This window comes from Pogona vitticeps, chromosome 6 (assembly GCF_051106095.1).
Source record: "Pogona vitticeps strain Pit_001003342236 chromosome 6, PviZW2.1, whole genome shotgun sequence".
Taxonomy (NCBI): Eukaryota; Metazoa; Chordata; class Lepidosauria; order Squamata; family Agamidae; genus Pogona; species Pogona vitticeps.
This window is the reverse complement of record NC_135788.1, coordinates 58,850,300-58,870,524: the sequence shown is the minus strand read 5'-3', so window position 1 is coordinate 58,870,524 and position 20,225 is coordinate 58,850,300. Positions and strand designations below refer to the sequence as shown.

The following is a 20,225-nucleotide window of genomic DNA, read 5'->3' as shown; positions in this document are numbered from 1 at the left end:
TTAATTTTTAATAATTACCAAAGGGAGACACCGTGACCAGTTATTCCCGCACTACCCGCCAAAGCATGAGGACTAGCATCGGCTATGTCCCATGTACCCACCAGACAAACCAAGTTCCAACAGCAGGCCCCCTCTAATGTCATCCAAGAAAACGTCCAAGCCTGCCTCCAACAGGTGGACTCCATAAACACGAAGGTATTCCAAATTGGATATTTTGATTCTGTGATGATTAACCACAGATCCGAGGCCGCATTTGCTGACACCTCGACAAATTTCCTTATTGACCTGGCGACGCGCCTTGTTAACTTTATCAATGTTACATGCCCCACGCCAATTTGAACGTTGACCAAACTATCCGCATGGCGGGGTATAGATCATGTAGTCTGCACAGGTCCCTTAAAATATCCAATATCAAAGCCTTTCCAGGCAACTGGGGCAAATCATTGCCCCCCAAATGTACAACCAAGATGTCTGGAGGTGTGTTTCCAAAAGAGGCCATTCTTCCAAATTGCACCCATTGCATGCCACGCATGCCCTTCCAAGAAATGGATGCCAGGGCACCAAGCCCCAAATCACTTCCCCATCGGGAAGATGCAGCATAATGCGCTGCCCAATATACATAACTATGGCCAACAATCGCGACGTTCCTTCGAGCCTCCAGCATCTCGCCATCTGAAAAACAAAAGAGAAATTGCCTACACGTTAGGTAGTGGTCTAATATAATTACTGTAACACTTGGATGACCACCTACCTAGATGCTTAATCCTATCAACATCGTATCCCATTGCAGCTGCTGTTGAAGCAGCCCCTATCCTGAACGAATGGGTACCAAATCTCATATCCCTAATCCCTGTTCTTTCCAGCTCCATGTCAGTTAATCTCCAAAACTGGTATTTAGGAAGAGGTATTCCAAGAAAATGTCCAAACCTGCATCAGACAGGTGGGCTCCACCTTCATGAAAATATTCCAGATTGGATATTTGGATTCTGCAATGATTATTCACAGATCCGAGGCCGCCTTTGCTGACGCCTCTACAAAACTTCCTTATTGACCTGACGACGGGCCTTGTTTACCTTATCAATGTGTTGTGCTCCACACCAATTTAAGCGCGGTATAATTGTTGACTAAACAATCCGCATGGCGGGAGATTCGCATGGCGGGATATAATGTGTGTAGCCTGTTCATGTCCCTTAAAATATCTAATATCAGTGCCTTTCCTGGCACTCTGGGCAAGTCATTGCCCCAAATGAACCACCAAGGTGTCTGGATGCGTATTCCAAAAGAGCTCATCCTTCCAAATTGTAACCATTGCATACCACGCATGTTTTGTTTTGTGTGCGTGTGCGTGTGCGCGTGTGTGTTTAACAAGACATCAGTGCCTTTTCTGGCAATCTGTACCAACCATTGCCAACCAAATGTACCACCAAAATGCCCAGAGGCCCGTTTTCCAACGATGTCCTTCCTCAAAGCTGTAACCAATTCATGCCAGGCATGCCATTCCAAGACATAAATGCATGGGCACCAAGTCCCCAAATCATTCCCCCATGGGGAAGATGCAGCACCATGTGCCGCCGAAAGGACGAAACTGCGCCTCCAATCACGAAGTATCGTCCCTGCCGGGTCTCGCCACCTGAAATGATATAAACAGCCTCTGCCATAGGTTAGGTAGTGGTCTGATATATTTATGGTAACAAACAGCTGACCCACATCCTAACTGCTTAATTTGATCTGCATTACCTCTCGTGGTAGCCACTGTTGAGGCATCCCCAAATATCAGGTATTCTGCTCCCTCTCTCCTTTGGTAATTTACTAATCCCCCATTCTTAAGTTCCAGTTCTAATTGGCATGGGTCCCCTTTCCCTGAACTGCACCTTTTTCGTTAAAGCTCGCTCGGGCCTTGTTACCAGCAACAGTCCTCACCCAACCTTGCCCAGCTAATCGAGGAATAATATTGGGCCATAAGATCCGCTTTGTAGGTCATGCAGCATGTCCAGATTCAAAACCTTACCTGAAATTCTAGACCATTCCTTTCCTTGAGGGTGAACCTCAAGCACATCTGGTGGTAAATGGCAAAATGCCCTCATCCCCCCTAGCTGGATCCACTGCCTACTTTTCCACCCTTTCCAAGTTATATGTGCCTGGGCATTAAGCCAAAATGTTCCCCCATGGGGATGCAGCAGCATAATGCTCTGCCTATGAAAATAACTATGAACAATGATCACTAGTTGCCATGCCTTCTGTACCCAAGGGTACCTGAAAAGACAGAAGCCATGCCCCTACCTACATATTAGGTAAGGCCCTAGTGTACTTTGTACAACGTCCAGGTGATCACCAGCCTAACATTTCTACTCCTCTGGGCCACTGCAGTGGATCCTACACCTATCCTCTATAAACAAGTATCCAACTGTAGGCCTGAAGTTCCTACCCTAGTTAAGACTAAGTTGGTCAATTTCCAAACTGATACTTAGTCAGGGACTGATGTGTGTTGAAGGGAATATTCTAGCCTTCACCCTCGCCTAGCAGCACATGCGTTTTAAGCATGGATTTGGTGTATGCCAGCAACGCTGTATAGCCCCACAACTTAATCTCCTTCCTCTACCCATTAAATCAGCCTTAGATCGTCCAATTAAATCTCCACCTTATCATCTACGGGTCTAATGTCCTAACCCTATAACACTGACCTTGATTTGATAGCCTTACCCCCATCAAACAGCTCATTAATTATTAAGGGCATCAAAATGCCATTAGAGAAGTTGCAGTAACAAAACCCTTTTGATTCATTCCTACACAGGACCACCCACTACTCCCATGTGCATTCCAAACAAACAGGAGCGATGGGGACTCAAACATCCCCTACACAGGTCCTTCTCATTAGACCATTCTTCCAGCATTCTCCCAATTCTGAAATTTTTGAGAAAATCCTCCTGCCCATTTGTTTTGCATAGAAGGCCCAGCCATAACCTTCCTTGAATATCACCCGGCTCCATCCCCTTTCCTTGAGGTAATCATTTGTTGTCAATGCCCAGCACATAGCTGACCTGCACCAATATTAATTGCCAAGCCCGCAATGTAAAGGCCCTAACCAATCTCATCACCCACTCTGATTGCGACGTAGGGTTGTTCACAATATAAACCGTTGTAATGGTGAGCGCCATCCTAATCAATCAGTAGGTGCACTGGCTGGGCCTCTCCTTGATTTTGTGGGGCGGCTACCAAATAGAGCAAGCCCCTGGCATTCAATGCAGCTGTCATGTTCTCTACCTTTCTCCTGCAGGAGTCTGAAGTAAAATGCCATGCCAGTGGTGGCTTCATAGCTCGCAATCCACATTTTGATTCTGCACAGACTCTCTGCAAGGCCTGACATCTCCTCAGCACATCATGGCAATCAGATTCCTTACCACCCGCAAAGAGCAATGTCAAGGTATCTTTCTCTGAGGAGGAGAAAGAACCACTGAATGTCTATGCTCCCGGTGCAATGGTGTACGTGCATAAAGATATCCCCATCCTACCAGTAATCATCACAAGGTTAAGGTGCTGAATCCGACCTCCTCATGCCCATTCTTGATATAGTAATGCTGTCTCAGATGCTACCGGGGCAGATGCACGTCGTTTCTCTGTAATATAAACCCTTGGAGTCGCAGATGCCATGTCTTCCTCGCGCCTAACCGCAGTCCGAGACCTGGGCAGGCTCAAGAGTAATAAATCTCTGTTAATTTCTGTGCTAATGATTTACGTCTGACCTTTTTGATGCTCTTAGTTCCCCTGTCTAATCTATGTGTCATGGCCTTGTGCCAACTGTGGAAACTACAGTGGGGTCTTGACTTGAGAACTTAATCCGTATTGGAAGGCGGTTCTCAAGTCAAAAAGTCTGTAAGTCAAGTCTCCATTGACCTACAGTGCATTGAAAACCGATTAATCCCGTAACAGGCCGTTTTTGTTCCATTTTGGTTTTTTGTGTTTTGGGTTTTTTTTTGTTGTTTTTGTTTTTGTTTTTGGTCTGTAAGTCAAATCTCAGTCTGCAAGTCAAACCTAAATTTTGCGGCCAGAGAAGTCTGTAACTCAAAAAGTCTGTAAGTCAAGCCGTCTGTCAGTCAAGGGTCCACTGTATGTGCAACTCCTATCCCAAAACATTCCGAGAACATAGGGCCAACTCCAACAAGGGTGTTCAAGGTGCCCTAAGTCAACTGTTCTATTATAGTCAACATTCCGTAATTAATCCCATGATTAATTGCTGCTCCTTATGTATCTATTTATTAATTGACAGTTGAGAGTAAATGCTAATTAAACTAATATTCGAGGCCTTATCTGTTACTGATAACCCCAATGGCAAGAAAAATATAAAGAAATAATAATAATAATAATAATAATAATAACAACAACAACAACAACAACAACAATAATAAACAACTTTGCCTCCCACAATGTATTATGATGAATTACCTAATCAGCTGATACAAAATGACTTTTGACGATTAAAATTGCCGGTGATTACCGATACAACACACCCAAATGGGTACCTCAATTATTATGATGAATTTAAGCTTTCTTTATACAGTACAGGCAATTCAAATTAGCAACTTGCAAACTGTAAATAGTATTGCTATATATATATTATTAATGATATTATTACATATTCTAGCCTGGGTCCAGGCTATCTTAAGGAGTGTGTATCCCTTTATAAAATCCCTAAAATATATATATAGAATCCTGCATTTAATATATGCCTGTACAACAAACTTTTATAAATGAGTTGTTCCTCGGCAGGGACTTGAACCAACCACCTCTGGAACTCAAACAGGGTGCTTTTCCCCACAGAGCTATTCCTGCTGCTGCCTGAAATGCTACAAACAATCCCACTTAAGCTCCAGAACTTTTTTTTTTTTTTTAATTAGATGCCTTGGCAAACCAAATGGCTGCCGGGGCAAGACCAGGCTGTGTTGCTATACAATGAAATCACCCCACAACCCACTGTAAATGCAGTTCTAAATGCAATACGCGGGGGGGGGGGTGGCAGGGCAAGAACCACCCCTACAAGATAGGGGGGATTCCACAGTTACAAACAGCCCCCAAAACAAACCACTCCAACTACCACAAACTTAAAAATTAGCAGCCCTGTGCTGGTTAAAGAATAACAATACCCTTTAAATACATGCACCCTGCAGCTTTAATAACCCTCCGTTTTCGCCTAATCCACTCTAAAGGCGACTGGACTCTTCTTTATCTCATCCCCGATCACCCTCTCCGCTCCTTTCCTGCCTCTCCCTTGAAGTTAAGCACGGAGAGGGTGAGGGGGTGCTAAACAGCTGATAATCGGGGGGGGGGAGGGAACCAATCGCCGTGTAAAAAATGGCAAGGCGCGCTCGCCCGCGCGCTTTCCCCTTCAACCTACCCCTCCCAAGCTTTGACACTCCACTAATGCTATATATATATATATATATATATATATATATATATATATATATATATATATATATATATATGTATTTTTAATTCCACTAACCCAGCCTAAACGGAGGAAAAGCGCCGGCAGCTAAACAATCTCCTGCTCTTGTAGCTATGCAAAGGAGAGGTGGCTCAGCTGATGACTCTCCCTCTCGCTCCTCACCTACAATCTGCTTCCCCTCAATGTTCGATCCTGTCCACCTCTCACAGTAAAAGGGGAAAAGTGGTTAGCCAGGGCGTTGTAGCCTCCTTGAGGGACCACCAGCGGAGAGCCACTGGGGGGGGGCGCCTAACAGCTGATGGTAGGGTAGCGCTGAGCAGGCACGCAGGCGGGCGCTACACTCCCAACCTCCCCCTCCGAATCCACTCTGCCCGACCTCGGCTGCAGTAAAAGTTAAACAAATAAAGCCCCAGCTGGGGCTGCAAACCAAGCAATAAACTGGGAGGGAGCTCAAGGCTACTCCCTTCCAACCATGCTTAATAGAAATCCACCATCCGTCGCCAGCCATCGTAGAGATGATCCACAATCTCCTGCTGCCAAAAGCGAAAGAGAAAGGCGTCCCGGGCCGGTGCTCTTTTATAGCGTCACGGCCCGGGCTTAACATCATGTGGCCCCTGCTGTTGGCCGCGTCTTCCCAGGCTGGGAGAGCAAAAGGGGCGCACGTAGCTCAACGGCGCGACCAGACGCCGTTCGCGCGCGCACGTACTTCTCTTCAGGCAGGCTTTCCTTTAAATGGCTGGTTGACCAAGGGGATTTTTATAGTAGCGTTTTATTCTGTGTTTTACTTCTTAACATTATCCTTATGAATTTTAGTATGATATTTGTTTAATTTTTAAACAATATTACAATAATTTATCGCTTGGCTTTTAACTTCATTTTTAAAAATACTTTAAGCTCTCTTGGATCCTTCAGGAGAATGGTAGCATTTAAATACTTTAAATTAATGAACGAATAAACAAATATATATGTTCTCATTGAATAATCTGGGCATAGAGCTGGAAACTAATCCTTACTGGAGGGTGTAGGGAGCACCCCTCCCCTGCAAATTTCTACCCTTGCCTATTGCTCCTCCTAGCATGATGTAGACTGCTTCCATTGTCTTCATTCCAGGGAAAAAACATGTAAAGGGACATATGGGTGGGATGGTAGAATAGGTCTGATCTGCACAAATGTGCCAAACTTTTATTTCCATCCCACATACATGTTCAGGCATGCAATCTGCAACAGAAAGCACCCTTTTTACTGGATCTGGTATAAAATGTTTCAGTGACAGTGGATAACTCATCTTAATGTTGGTGTACTCCAGTGTAAGTAAATTAACCAAAGATATGTGGCAATTGCAGACTATGAGAAAGATCATGATAGGAAAATTAACTGGGATGTGGGATGCAGGATTGATTACACCTTCCTTTTAAACTTGCTTCAGAGTTTATGTAAATAGAATTTGGTACCCAAAGTAGGAATATGACATTGCACAAAAAATCCTTGTAAGGTATTCACCTCACAAGCAGTTCATCTTTGAATGGAATATTTATGGCACAAAACAGAGAAGAGTAGGAGTGTTGGATCTAAGTGAATAGGAAAGCAAAAACCTCCATATAATAGAGGCGGAATGCTACATCTTCCAGCATTGTTCAAGGAGAAAAAAGCCTGAGTAAATTAGCCCAAGCTCACATGGGAAGATGATATAATAGACCCATTTTCCCTCTTCCCTGCTTGCTTCACATTGGGCATTAAAAATAACTCTTCAGAAAGCCTTGGGATGGATAGATAATGATGAATATCTAGGCAAGGTAACTAGCACATGCAGGAAAAAGAAAGTACAAGCAGAAGTCAGTGTGGAGTTGGGGGGAGGGGAGATGAACTTTAAAAGCCACAAAAGTGCAAGTAAGTCATCCTGCTGACTAGTTTCATTGATTGGATAATGGAAGGCTAAGGCAGAGAATGACAGTGATTTAGTGCAGAACACATGATAAAAGGGATCACTAAGGTTTTCAGATGAAATTGAAATGGACAGTCAATGTGATGGGATGAGAGGGAGTCACAGAAAGATGGGAGCCTCACAAGGGGCAGAGCAACATGTTCAATGAGGGCTGGAGTCAAGAGGTGCAAGGCTGAGATCTTAAGCACAGTTACTGTCAGAAAATTCCATTGAAATCCTAACAGCTGCACACAAGTTCAGGATGGAAAAAAAAGTTTCTTCCTACATTCTGAGCATGATTACAGGGCTTCTTGTTTGTACTGGTGATTTGAGTGGAGAGTCTACCAACAGAGACTATGTTGTTTTGGATTAATGAATCCAGAAAAGTTTGATCTTTTGAAAGTGCTTTCATTGTTCTTGGAATTGGGAATTTCTCCACTTCTAAACCACTTCAGAAATACATTGGAAAGCAAGCCTTATGAGGAAAGGCTGAAAGAATTGGGCATGTTTAGCCTTGAGAAAAGAAGACTAAAGGGTGATATGATAATACTTTTTAAATATTTGAAAAGCTGTCATACAGAGGAGGGGCAAGATATGTTCTCGATCATTCCAGAATGTAGGACACTCAAAAATGGGCTCAAGTTAAAGGAAGCCAGATTTTGGTTGAATATCAGGGAAAACCTCCTAACTGTTAGAACAGTATGGCAGTTGAACCAGTTACCTCATGAACTGGTGAGTGCTCCAACACTGGAGGCATTCAAGAAAAACTTAATCACCTGGCAGATATGCTTTGATTGTATTCTGCATTGAGCAGGGGATTTGACTCGATGGCCTTGTTGGCCCTTCCAACTTCACTTTTCTATGATTCTATGATTTAGATATGGCTATGTTGACTGGATAGATCTATGAGTTGGGTACTTCAGACTTGAGTTTAATTCCTCATTGTGCCTCCAGCCTCATGGAAGATTAATCAGCCTGTATAGCCTTGGGCAAGCTACACAGTCCCATAGTTCTCCCAGAAATGGCAAACCACTTCTAAATAGCCTATACCTAAAAACTGTGAGAAAGATTGCCATAGATGAGAATCAGCTTGATAGCACACATCATCATCATCACCACCACATCATCATTACCGATAGATACAAATGTACACATGGATGTATGTGTTTATGCCTGTGTACGATTTAAAATGGGACAGAAAAAATCAAAGAGAATTTTGTTTGGATAGTTTTTGATAGGAACTGTCATCAATTGACATTCTAACATGAATTTTGAATAAATTATTAGAGGTTCAATGAATTTGGAATTAAGGGGGCTTGATAGAGTTGTAAATCTGCAACACAAATACAAATACAATTAGTTTTATGTATTATAAACAAAATAATAACATTTGGGGTGTTTGGAACCTTACAAATACATCTGTGCAAGACTTTTGTGATTTTGGTAAATTTACTTATTTTTTATTAATTAAAAGGCAAATGATTAGTAACATTATCCTGCTTTGGTTTTTCAACCTCATTGTGACTGCTTCTTGTTTCCAAAGAAAATACATGGAGTCCTGTTGGAGTTCTGATACTTTCACTATAGACTTCTTAAAAATACCCTGTTTGTGTCAATGCAAGTTTATTTCAAAGACTTATGGCAAGCAACATGATGGTTTATTTCCTTATCTTTTGATTAGATTAGGAACATCATGGAAAACTGTGTATTCCATTTATTCTATGAAAATAAGGAACTTGTTTTTCTTTTTAAGAGTAGAAAATAAAAGACAGGGGAAATATTAATTCTGAACCTTAAGTATGATTGAAAAGTTCTGAGAAAAAATGGTTAAATCTGAAATATATACTTGCAGATGGTAAGAGAGGCCTCTTGGACTTTCAGAAGCACAGTCTATCTACCACTGTGTAGCACAACCTCCCTGCATTTTCATAGGATCCTCCTTCATTGTGCAGAACTCCACATGAACAGAAACTTGCAGATCTAGGTTTAAATCTCTGTGGAAGTGCTCTGGGTAGCCCTGTGCCAGTTGTTATACATCAGCTTAAACTTCCTCACAGGTTGTGACAAAATGTATTTGGGAGCAATGTACCATTCTAGGAATCCTTGAAAGAACATCAGCCTCATCTCACTTTTCCTCTAAGGATCTTAAGACAACGTTCATAGGAGTTGTCTCACATTATGTGTTGTAGATCAAGCTGGGAGAGAGTGCCTTAAAGTTGCATTGGAATGTCATAGTGACATGGGATCAAACATTCTGGTACTAAATTAGCCACTAGTGGTAGTTGTACAGTATCACAGTTTGATAGGCTATCCCTATACCAACTGCAGTGCCTTTAAAAAAAAGAGCTAGTATAGATGATTTAGAGAAAAGGTAGGACAGAGAGTTTTTAAACAGATGTACTGTACCCAGTTCTGATTCCTGGCAAGCTTGAACCAATAACCAGACATAAGATGCCTCTTGGATTTTTAGAGGCACCAGCTGCCTTGCAGGAAGCTGTACATTTCTGGGTTTGTAATACATTCTGTGAAAGGGAAAAATAACAGTGGGGTTGCAAGAAAAATAATGCACTTGCTTCACTTGTTTGAAAAATGTGCAGAAATACCAGTATATACATTTCTGAAGTAGTCAATGAATCTATTGATGAACACAGTAGTCAACTGATCTACAGTGGTGCCTTGACTTATGAATGCCTTGACCTATAAACATTTTGACTTACGAACAACTCTGTTTGCGAAATTTTGCTTTGACTTGTGAACGGAGCTTTGACTTACGAACAAAAAAAGGCAGGGGGAAGGGCGAGAAATTCAAATGGCCTCCCGGCTGGGCTCTAACTCCCAGCGCTGGGTCCGTCCCCACTGCTCACATCCCGGGAGCAGTGGTGGAAATGCAGGAGGCATCCTGGCAGCGGCAGTAGAAGCCCAGGAGGCTTCGGAGGCTTCGGACTGGTAAGGTGTTGCTTTTTCCTTTTTAAAAAACTGTTCTGGGTGGGTTTTGGAAGGTGGGTTTGGGCTGGGTGGGGGCTATGTTTCTGTGCTGTGTTGTTTCATTTTTGGATTATTATTTTTTTGCAGTCCCAACGTGGGACTTGCTCTGTTTATTTTCATTTTTATTTTGGTATTTTTTTTTTAAATGCTGGAACAGATTAATCCCCTTCTCATGCATTTCAATGGGAAATGCTGATTTGACTTACGAATGTTTTGCCTTACGAACACCATTCCATTACAGATTAAGTTCGTAAATCAAAAAATCCAAACAGAATTGGCACAGAATGGATTTGGCAAATCTACTAGGCTCTACTCTCTACCAGTTTCTTTGTCTTGCTTCAAGAGGAAATAAGCACATGTTCCCTGTGGAAACATGCATCTTTCTGCACAACTTGAGAGAAACCTGGAAGTACACTGGAAAAGAAAAAAAAATCCCTCATGCTTCGCCTCTTGCTGCTTCTCTCTACTACACACATTCATTATTTCACAACATGAAGAGAGCTTTCCACTGGTGAACTTGACAGGCTACTTTAAAAAAAGAAAAAAACAGATCAGTAGAGGCTTGGCCTGATCAATGAGGCAATTCATATGAATGAGTTATTGCAAAAATGGAAACACAGAGAAGATGCTTGGAAAAAGTGTCTTCACAATGATAACAAAGTCTTTTGAATGTAGTTTTAAAAGAATAAAGAAAAATGTCCTTTATCTGGAGAAAAATAACTGTAAGGGAACTAAAACTGATAAACAATGTGTTGGTAAGGAAAAAAGTACATCAACAGCTACAATGTATTTTATTCTTTTGCAGAAAAAGATGAAGAATTATTTTTCTATTTAATATTTTTATCATACTGCTTTAAAAACCCTCTTCTTTCTGTTTTTCCTTGTATTGGTTCATCTGGAGATGCTTTTGATCCATGCCTTGAGTTTTACAAAGAGACACAAACATATAGTATAAATACTGCATCTAACTTTCCAGGGGCATTTTGTTCAAAAAGAAAATGGCAAGCAATATATATAGACAGGTTTAGAATTTGGCACCCAGGACAGAGAGATAAATGATACACTCGGGGTGCTTTCTGCCTCCTAAGAGTAATGCCTATTCAGCTCAAGAGGATATACTTCACAGGACTGCATTATTTGCAAATATGGTCTACTTAAATATTTTGCTTATTTATGGATTTGTCACTTGCTTAATAAAGTATCCTCCCCTACTTTGCCCATGAACATTGCTTAACCCTATATTTAATACATAGTTAAAATGTATTAATATAGGGCACACCAGTGGTTTCCAGAGCATTCTTTTTCCATGGCCTTATATCCATTGGATAGCCCCTACATATTTGCAATGACAATCCCTATACATTGCACAGGACTCTGACATGTCCTACAGTACAGTCTGTTTATATGGAGCCCTGTCTAAGCTTCTTAAGTGTAACAATTCATTTATGGAATAGAGAACTTAGTTTAGGACACAACAACACTCCTGTGTAGCTGCAGGACATCCTACCATGTTTCCCTAAAAATAAGACAGGGTCTTATATTAATTTTTGCTCCAAAAAACACAGAAGGGCTTATTTCTAGGGGATGTTTTATTTTACAGTCCTGTCATTTTCTTCTGGATGCTGCACAATGTTGGAGGGGGGGTTTCACTTAACTGGGGTTTATTTTTAGGGTAGGGCTTGTTACATACAGCACTGATGTTACCTGTCTGTCATGGGTTTGGAGGGAAAGTTCCATCCTATGGGGAGTGGAAGGCGGGACATCAGGAGGAGGGGCTGTACTGTATAAATAAGTGATGCGTGTGTGGAGAAGCTAAGCAGACGAAGCAGCAGCTGGGAAGAAGAAGCTGTTGTGGGAGTCTGTGTGTCAGACAGGGTACTACTGTGTGTCAGAGTACCAACCTGATAGGTTCAGGTGTCTGTTGGTTAGCCAGAACTGATAGGTTCAGGGTCTGTGCTTTAAGTTAAGGTTCTAGGTGAACCAAACTGTATGTATGTCTGAGTGAATCTAAGCCACGTTACTTTATCCTATTCACCTGATTGTTTTATATTTTCCTGTGTGTATTTAAAATAAACCTAATTCTTTTTATGGTTTAAAAATCCATCCCTGGTCTGTGTGACTTTTTAAAGGGAATGGTTGGTGGCAGCTTAGTGTAACTGTGTGACAGATCCCAGTAGGTCTGGGTTTGTCACATTGATTGGTGTCCAGCGTGTGGGATACGACTGGTCCAGTTGTCCAGCGGTCCAGCAAAGCCTTGGCAAGTGTGCCCAGAGCAAGGGGGGTCTAGTCAGGGACAGTCTGAGGCGCGTAGGTAATCTTCTAGGTGTACCTCACGGGGAGGTGCGCTAGTAGAAGAACGTGCCCACTGGGGAGACTTAGATTAAGGTGCTCTGAGGCAGCCTAGTTTTGGCGGGAAAAAGCTGAGGCAAAACTGCGTAGCAACAGTGAGCTAGCTTGCCAGCTGAGAGGCCCAGCAGAGGGGGGTAGGCTCTGACTCGATACTGTTGCAAGTTTAGTGCTGAAGAACAGCAGCAATCTCTAGGGAAAGCTGGTTCTGAGGCAAGAGGAAAAAAGTGGTCGTTTTATTTTGAGGCTTGACTTTTTAAAGCAGCCGGTTCTGAGGGGGGGATTATGCCCTTGACTCGAAGCCAGATGGCCGAAATGAGTGATGTGAAAGACCCCCAGATTGACCAAGGTTCTGAGGATGAATTTGGCTCAGTGCAGGGTGACAGCACAGGAGAGCAGAACCCAGAACTTAGAAAAATACTCCTAGCCCAACAGCATGAACTGAGGGTGAGGGAAATGGAGGAAAGGTTAGAGAGAGAGAAAATGGCATTTGAACTAGAGAGAGAGAGAGAGAAAATTGCTCTGGAAAAAGAACGGATGGCGTTTGAATTAAGGAGATTGGAAATGATGAACCAGAACAATAATAACAATAGGGATTCTGAGGGAGGCCAACTGTCTAAAGCTGACCTGAAGAAATTCCCTGTGTACCACAAGGGAGATTGTCCTGAGGTGTTCTTTTCCTTAGTGGAAAGAGCGTTTGTGGACTTCTCAGTGAGGGAAACTGAGAAGATGACCATCATGCGATCTTTAATCAGTGGTAGCCTGGCTGAGGTCTATGCCGAGATGCCTGAGGAACTGATGAAAGATTTTGCAGAGTTTAAAAAACTGGTGTTTGCCAGACATGGGATAAATGCAGAGCAGCTGAGACAAAGATTCAGGTCCCTCACAAAGAAGCCAGAACAGACTTTTACCCAAGTGGGGGCCCAATTGGTGAGGCTGCTTGAGAAATGGCTGTCGCAGGAGGGAACGGAGACCTATGAGCAGCTTAAAGATTTGATAGCACTGGAACAGTTCTATTCAGTCCTGCATGGGGAATTGAAATTCCAGGTGAGGGAAAGGAAACCGAAATCTGTGGCAGCAGCCGCAGAGATCGCGGATTTTATTTCCCAAATAAGAAAGCCCTTGGGTGAGGGGAAATCTGTAGGTAAACCCAAAGAAACCTACAGCAAGTACTCTCAGGGACCAGGGAAAAGCCAGCAAGGGGGAGGGGCCCATGGTGAAGGGAAGCCCTCAGACATGAAACTAAGACCTCAGATTTTGGAGGGAAAACCAAAACAAGATGAGAGAGAATCAAAATACACCAGAAAATGTTATTTCTGTCAGGGAAAGGGTCATCTAATCTCAGAGTGTCAGAAATTAAAGCAGCTAAAAGGAATGGTGCCTCAGGAGTCTAGTGGAACCAAGCCAAAAGCTGTGTTCTGTGTCCAGAAAGAGCAAGGCTCAGTGTCACAGAGGGAGCCTGTTGCCATGGCTACTCAGTCTGGAACAGCTACCTCTGCTGATCAGGCTGAGGAAAATGGTCCTCTTATAGAGGTAAAGCGCTGCTTGCTGATAAAAACAGATTCTCAGTTGTTTGAGACAGCAGGGGTGGACGTAGGAATACTTGACCGTCAGTATAGGGGGCTGCGGGACACTTGTTCCCAGGTAACCCTGTGCCATCCAGATATTATTCCTCGGGAGTTTATAATCCCAAATGAGAGCATGAAGGTGGCAGGGATTGAGGGGCAGGTAATCTCTCTGCCAGTAGCAGAGGTACCTGTCAACTTTCAAGGCTGGAGGGGAGATTGGCGGATAGCGATTTCATCGACTCTGCCAGCAGCCGTGCTCGTGGGAAATGACCTGGCTGAACATGTGAAACGGGTGCTAGTGATTACACGCTCACAAGCCGCCACAGGGACAGTTCAGGGGGGTAATGATGAGCCAGAGACGGAAGCAGAGGGGAGTTCAGAAGCTGTGGTGGAAACCTTAACCACAGACAGCAGATTTGGACAGGAGCAGAAGGCAGACGCCACTCTCCAAAAGTGTTTTGAACAGGTGACTGACGCCCAGCTAACATCTGAAACCCCAGTGAGATTTCTTGAGAAAAAGGGGATTTTATATAGAGAAACCCTGAGGAATATCTCAACAGGGGGAGATGGGATCAGAAGTCAGCTGGTGGTACCTGAAAAGTATCGCCCCATGATCTTACAAAGGGGTCACTCTGACATGTTTGCTGCACACTTAGGGGTGAAAGGGCCCCTTGATTTGATCAAACAAAATTGGGAGCAGATCACCCAGGATGACCCACAAGACGTAGTGACATACATAGACACCTTGATGAATGACCTAAGGAGAAATCTAGAGCTGGCAGCAGAAAACCTGCAAGCTCAGAAGGTCAGACAGAAAACATGGTATGACCACAAAGCTAGAGAGAGGCACTTTGACCCAGGGGAGGAAGTGCTTTGGCTTAGGCCCTGCAGAGAGAACAAACTGCAGCTCAAATGGGCAGGACCATATAGGGTCATTTCCAAGATGTCAGACCTGAACTACCTAATAGAGCAGGAGGAGAACCAAGCAAGGAGGGTGGTTCATGTGAATGCCCTAAAACCCTACTACAGAGGGGAACAGAGGGTTCTATTTGCTATAAAAGCAGCTGAGAGTGAGGAAGCTGAATTACCCTTCTGGGAGGGTAGAGGGGAAGTAAAATACAACCCAGAGGAGGTAAAGATCAGTCCTGCACTCACCCAAGACCAGCAGCAAGAACTAAAAATGCTGCTTAGTAAATATCAACAGGTGTTTTCCAATAAGCCGGGGATAGTGAAGGGAGTGATGCATCGGATCCACACAGGGGATGCACCCCCGCAGGCAGTATCCCCATACCGAGTAACGGGACCCTATAGGGACAAGGTGCGGAAGGAGCTGGACGAGATGCTGAGGGAGAACATAATCGTCCCATCTTCTAGTCCTTGGTCCTCTCCGATAGTCCTTGTGGACAAGCCTGATGGGAGCATTAGGTTTTGTGTTGATTACAGGAAATTAAACCGTGTAACCACTCCTGATGCCTACCCAATGCCCAGGCTAGACAACCTGATTGAAACCCTAGGGGGTTGTCGGTTCATCTCATCATTGGACCTGGTAAAGGGATATTGGCAATTAAGAATTGATCCCAGGGATCAAGAAAAGACTGCCTTTTGCAGCCCTTTTGGTCTCTATGAGTTTCGAGTCCTGAGCTTTGGTCTCAGAAATGCACCAGCCACATTCCAAAGGCTGATGGACCAGACCTTGGCAGGGCTCAGTGACTTTACAGTGGCCTACATTGACGACATAGGGATCTTCAGTAATACCTGGGAAGATCACCTGATACACCTGGAATTAGTGCTGCAGAGGTTAAGTGCAGCAGGGCTAACAGTAAAGGCCAGCAAGTGTCAGCTGGGTAGCCCAGAAATAAAATACTTGGGTCACATGGTAGGGGGAGGAATGATAAAACCCCTGGAGGCCAAAATAGAAGCTGTTCGTGATTGGCCTAGACCCAACACCAAGAAAAAGGTCAAATCATTTCTTGGGTTGGTGGGCTACTACAGAAAGTTCATCCCGAGGTTTAGCGAGATTGCGGCTCCGCTGACCGATCTGACGAGGAAGACGGCTGATGACCGCATCCCGTGGACCAGCGACTGTGAGGCGGCGTTCCAGAGGTTGAAGGAGGCGCTCGTCCAGTATCCAGTGCGGTGTGCTCCAGACTTCGACCGGGAGTTCATCATCTACACCGATGCGTCTAACAGCGGGGTAGGAGCAGTTCTGTGCCAGGAGGATGAGAATGGTGACCAGCATCCAGTGTCCTACCTGAGTAGGAAACTTCAAAAAGGTGAGAGACATTTGGCAACCGTGGAGAAGGAGTGTTTGGCCATAGTCTACGCGATCCAGAAGGCCAAGCCTTACATCTGGGGAAGACATTTTATTCTGTGTACTGACCATTCACCATTGCAATGGTTAAAGACAATGAAAACCCACAATAGCAAACTTATGAGGTGGGCTTTAAACCTACAGGACTATGACTTTGAAGTGAAGGTGGTCAGAGGGTCAGTGAACTGTGTTGCTGACGCCTTATCAAGAAGACCTGAAGAATGAAGACGGCGAAAGAACATGGACTATGTGTATATAATGATGATAAAAAGTAAAATGTACCTGGTTTTGAATTTGGTTTGTATTAATAAAGGTAAATTGATGTACTGTATATGGTAAAATGTTTAAATGCATATTTGCTATGGTTAACTTGGAGTGTAAGTATGAGTAAGTATAATATGGTATGTATAACTGTTTTTGTGTATTTTATACAGGTTGTTTTTTGGTGAAAAGCACCTTAGCTTTCCCCCTACAAAACAACTTTTAAAGAGGGGAGGTGTTACATACAGCACTGATGTTACCTGTCTGTCATGGGTTTGGAGGGAAAGTTCCATCCTATGGGGAGTGGAAGGCGGGACATCAGGAGGAGGGGCTGTACTGTATAAATAAGTGATGCGTGTGTGGAGAAGCTAAGCAGACGAAGCAGCAGCTGGGAAGAAGAAGCTGTTGTGGGAGTCTGTGTGTCAGACAGGGTACTACTGTGTGTCAGAGTACCAACCTGATAGGTTCAGGTGTCTGTTGGTTAGCCAGAACTGATAGGTTCAGGGTCTGTGCTTTAAGTTAAGGTTCTAGGTGAACCAAACTGTATGTATGTCTGAGTGAATCTAAGCCACGTTACTTTATCCTATTCACCTGATTGTTTTATATTTTCCTGTGTGTATTTAAAATAAACCTAATTCTTTTTATGGTTTAAAAATCCATCCCTGGTCTGTGTGACTTTTTAAAGGGAATGGTTGGTGGCAGCTTAGTGTAACTGTGTGACAGATCCCAGTAGGTCTGGGTTTGTCACAGGGCTTATATTACAAGCATCCTGAAAAATCATACCAGCGCTTATTTTCAGGTTATGTCTTATTTTGGGGGAAACAGGATAGCAGAATATTAATAATAGTGGGAAAGCTGATTTGCAAGGAACTTGTCAAACAGTATTGCATCTCGCTGAATAAACCAATGGGTCACACCATTAGGTAACTATCTATGATATGCAAATAGTTATATTATCCCTAACCAGTTAAGTATGTACAGTGGACCCTCGACTTACAAAGATCCCTACTTATGGAAATTTCAAGGAATGAAAAACTCCGTCTGCAAAATTTTAGTTTGACTTGCAGCTGGAGCTGCAACCTACGAAAGGCAGAGGGAAAGGGTGGGAAATTCAAAGCAGCCCCTGCTTCCCTCTTGTCCCCTGTCCCTGGTGCCCTCTGAGGCAGAGGGGCTTAGAAAGCTGCCTCCTATGCCTCAGGCAGAGGGCACCGGGGACCGGAGACAAGAGGATAGTGGGTGCAGCTTTCTAAGCCCCAAAAGCTGAAAGCGGGCGCGGAGCGGTTTTTGGGTGGAGCAGCTTTTGGCTTTCAGGGCTTAGAAAGCTGCACCCACTGCCCTCTTGTCTCCTGTCCCTGGTGTCCTCTGCCTCCTCTCCACAGGAGGCATAGGGCACTGGGGACAGGAGACAAGAGGGCAGCGGGTGCAGCTTTTTAAGCCCCGAAAGCCAAAAGCAGGCGCGGAGTGGCTTTCGGGCGGAGTGGCTTTCGGCGCTTAGAAAGCTGCACCCACTGCCCTGTTGTCTCCTGTCCCTGGTGCCCTCTGCCTCAGGCATAGGGCACCGGGGATGGGAGGCAGAGGGCAGCAGGGACAGAAGGCAGAGGGCAGCAGGTGCAGCTTTGGAAGCCCAGGATTTTTTTTCTTTGGCTCAAACAGATTAAATGGTTTTCAATGAATTCCTATGGGAAATGGACCTTCGACCTAAGGAATTTTACCTGCAACCACCATTCCAATATGGATTAATTCTGAAAGTCGAGGGTCCACTGTCCAGGGAAATAAGAACCAACATTTGGAAATAATGTGTTTCAAGCATTACATGTAACAAGTTCCTTGCAGAGAGAGGGGGGAGTAATGAGGATGGAATTCATTTTTTATTGGTTCAGCATTATTTATTAAAAATGATCTTGTTACTTCTAAAACATTTATTCAGTGGCCATTTTTATATTTTTGAGTGTAGTTGAGAAAGTATTTTATAAGAGACTAAAATGTAAGGTATTAGTAATGGATTACAGTAATAATGTGTTTTAACTTTAAACAGCAAATAATGAGTGATTATAAGTTATTTATTCAACAACAAAAAGGGCAGATGAGCAGGAAACTGTATTCTAAAAATAACATTCCAAGATATGATCATGATAATTATATAGGATCCTTTCATTGTCTTCTTGAAAGCCATTTCAAATAATTATTCAAAATACTGAATGTGGATGATGAGAACCAGATTTCCCATTAGGTGGCATGAGTTTTAAAAAGACTAAAAAACTTGCAGCTGTGCATCTTTGCATCTCTCTCAGGCATCTCCACAGCTGCTCATGGGAGAATGAGACTTCATGAGATATTTCCATTGGCATTACAGGAAATACAGCTAATCAGAGTTAATGTGAAGAATATGGAGAGCAACCAAAGGCTTTCTTTTTTCTGTCTGTTAAGAGAAACTAAAAAAAAATGCATGATTTACTGTATTTCATTTTTAAAAATTTGCAATCCCCACAGCCTCCTTACCTATCTTTGAATGCCTGTGGAATGCATGTCATGATGTTTTATCACCCTGTGAATATTTCTGGAAATTGCACAAGTAATTGGAATGTGGACCATGCCATGGTTTTTTAAGTTTAAGTTCTTTAAGGATACCTTATGGCTCCTTTGTGCAGCTACTAATTTGAACACTAAGTACCCCAAATCAATCTTTCCTTAAAATGCCTTCAGCATTCCTCCTTGATCCTGTTTCTAGGGATAATTTATTTTTACCACAAATGACAGAAAAATAATGTAGTCAAAAATAATGTCAGGCCAACAAAGTATAATCCATTTAAACTCCAGGTGGTAAATATAAAACAAAGGTCCACAGAATGAAGTGGCATCATTCTACAGTACTCTAAGAAAGTGAAGAGATTCCAGTCTTACACCCTTTCTCGCCTTCTCCCACAGAAGTTTGGGGGGGGGACATTAACCTTAGAGATGGGCACAAACTGAACCACAAACCAGAAAAAAAACTGACACATCTGGTTCATGCTTCATTACACAACCTAGTTTGGGGATCTCATTTAGCCCAACTAAAATAATGTGAAACGTTTTTCCCCTTGGTGTTTCATTTTGTTCAGCAAAAGGGGATGCCCACCCAACCCCTCTCCACTGTTGCTTTCCTTCCTGGTCCTGCCACTGCTCCTATCCTCAGAGATAACATGCCCTGCTTCCCTTTCCAGAGCTGATCGGCGGGCACATGTGCAGAGGCAGCAGGCCAGGGACAGAGGCCAGGTCCACTGCCTCTGAGGATGGTGTTGGTGGTGGTGGTGGAGGCAGTAAAAGGTAAGGAGGCGATGTTGGCAGTGGGAATGGGCGGACAGGTGGTGGAAGGCAGGACCAGGTAGGTTCCACCCAGGGACAAACCAGAAA

At 43.5% G+C, this 20,225-nt stretch overlaps 1 protein-coding gene across 3 annotated transcripts in view; it reads left to right on the top strand.

Annotated features, from left to right (window-relative positions):
- CNTNAP2 (contactin associated protein 2) overlaps positions 1–20,225 on the top strand; it is a 2,051,986-nt gene that overhangs the window by 205,577 nt on the left and 1,826,184 nt on the right. The window lies entirely within an intron of this gene.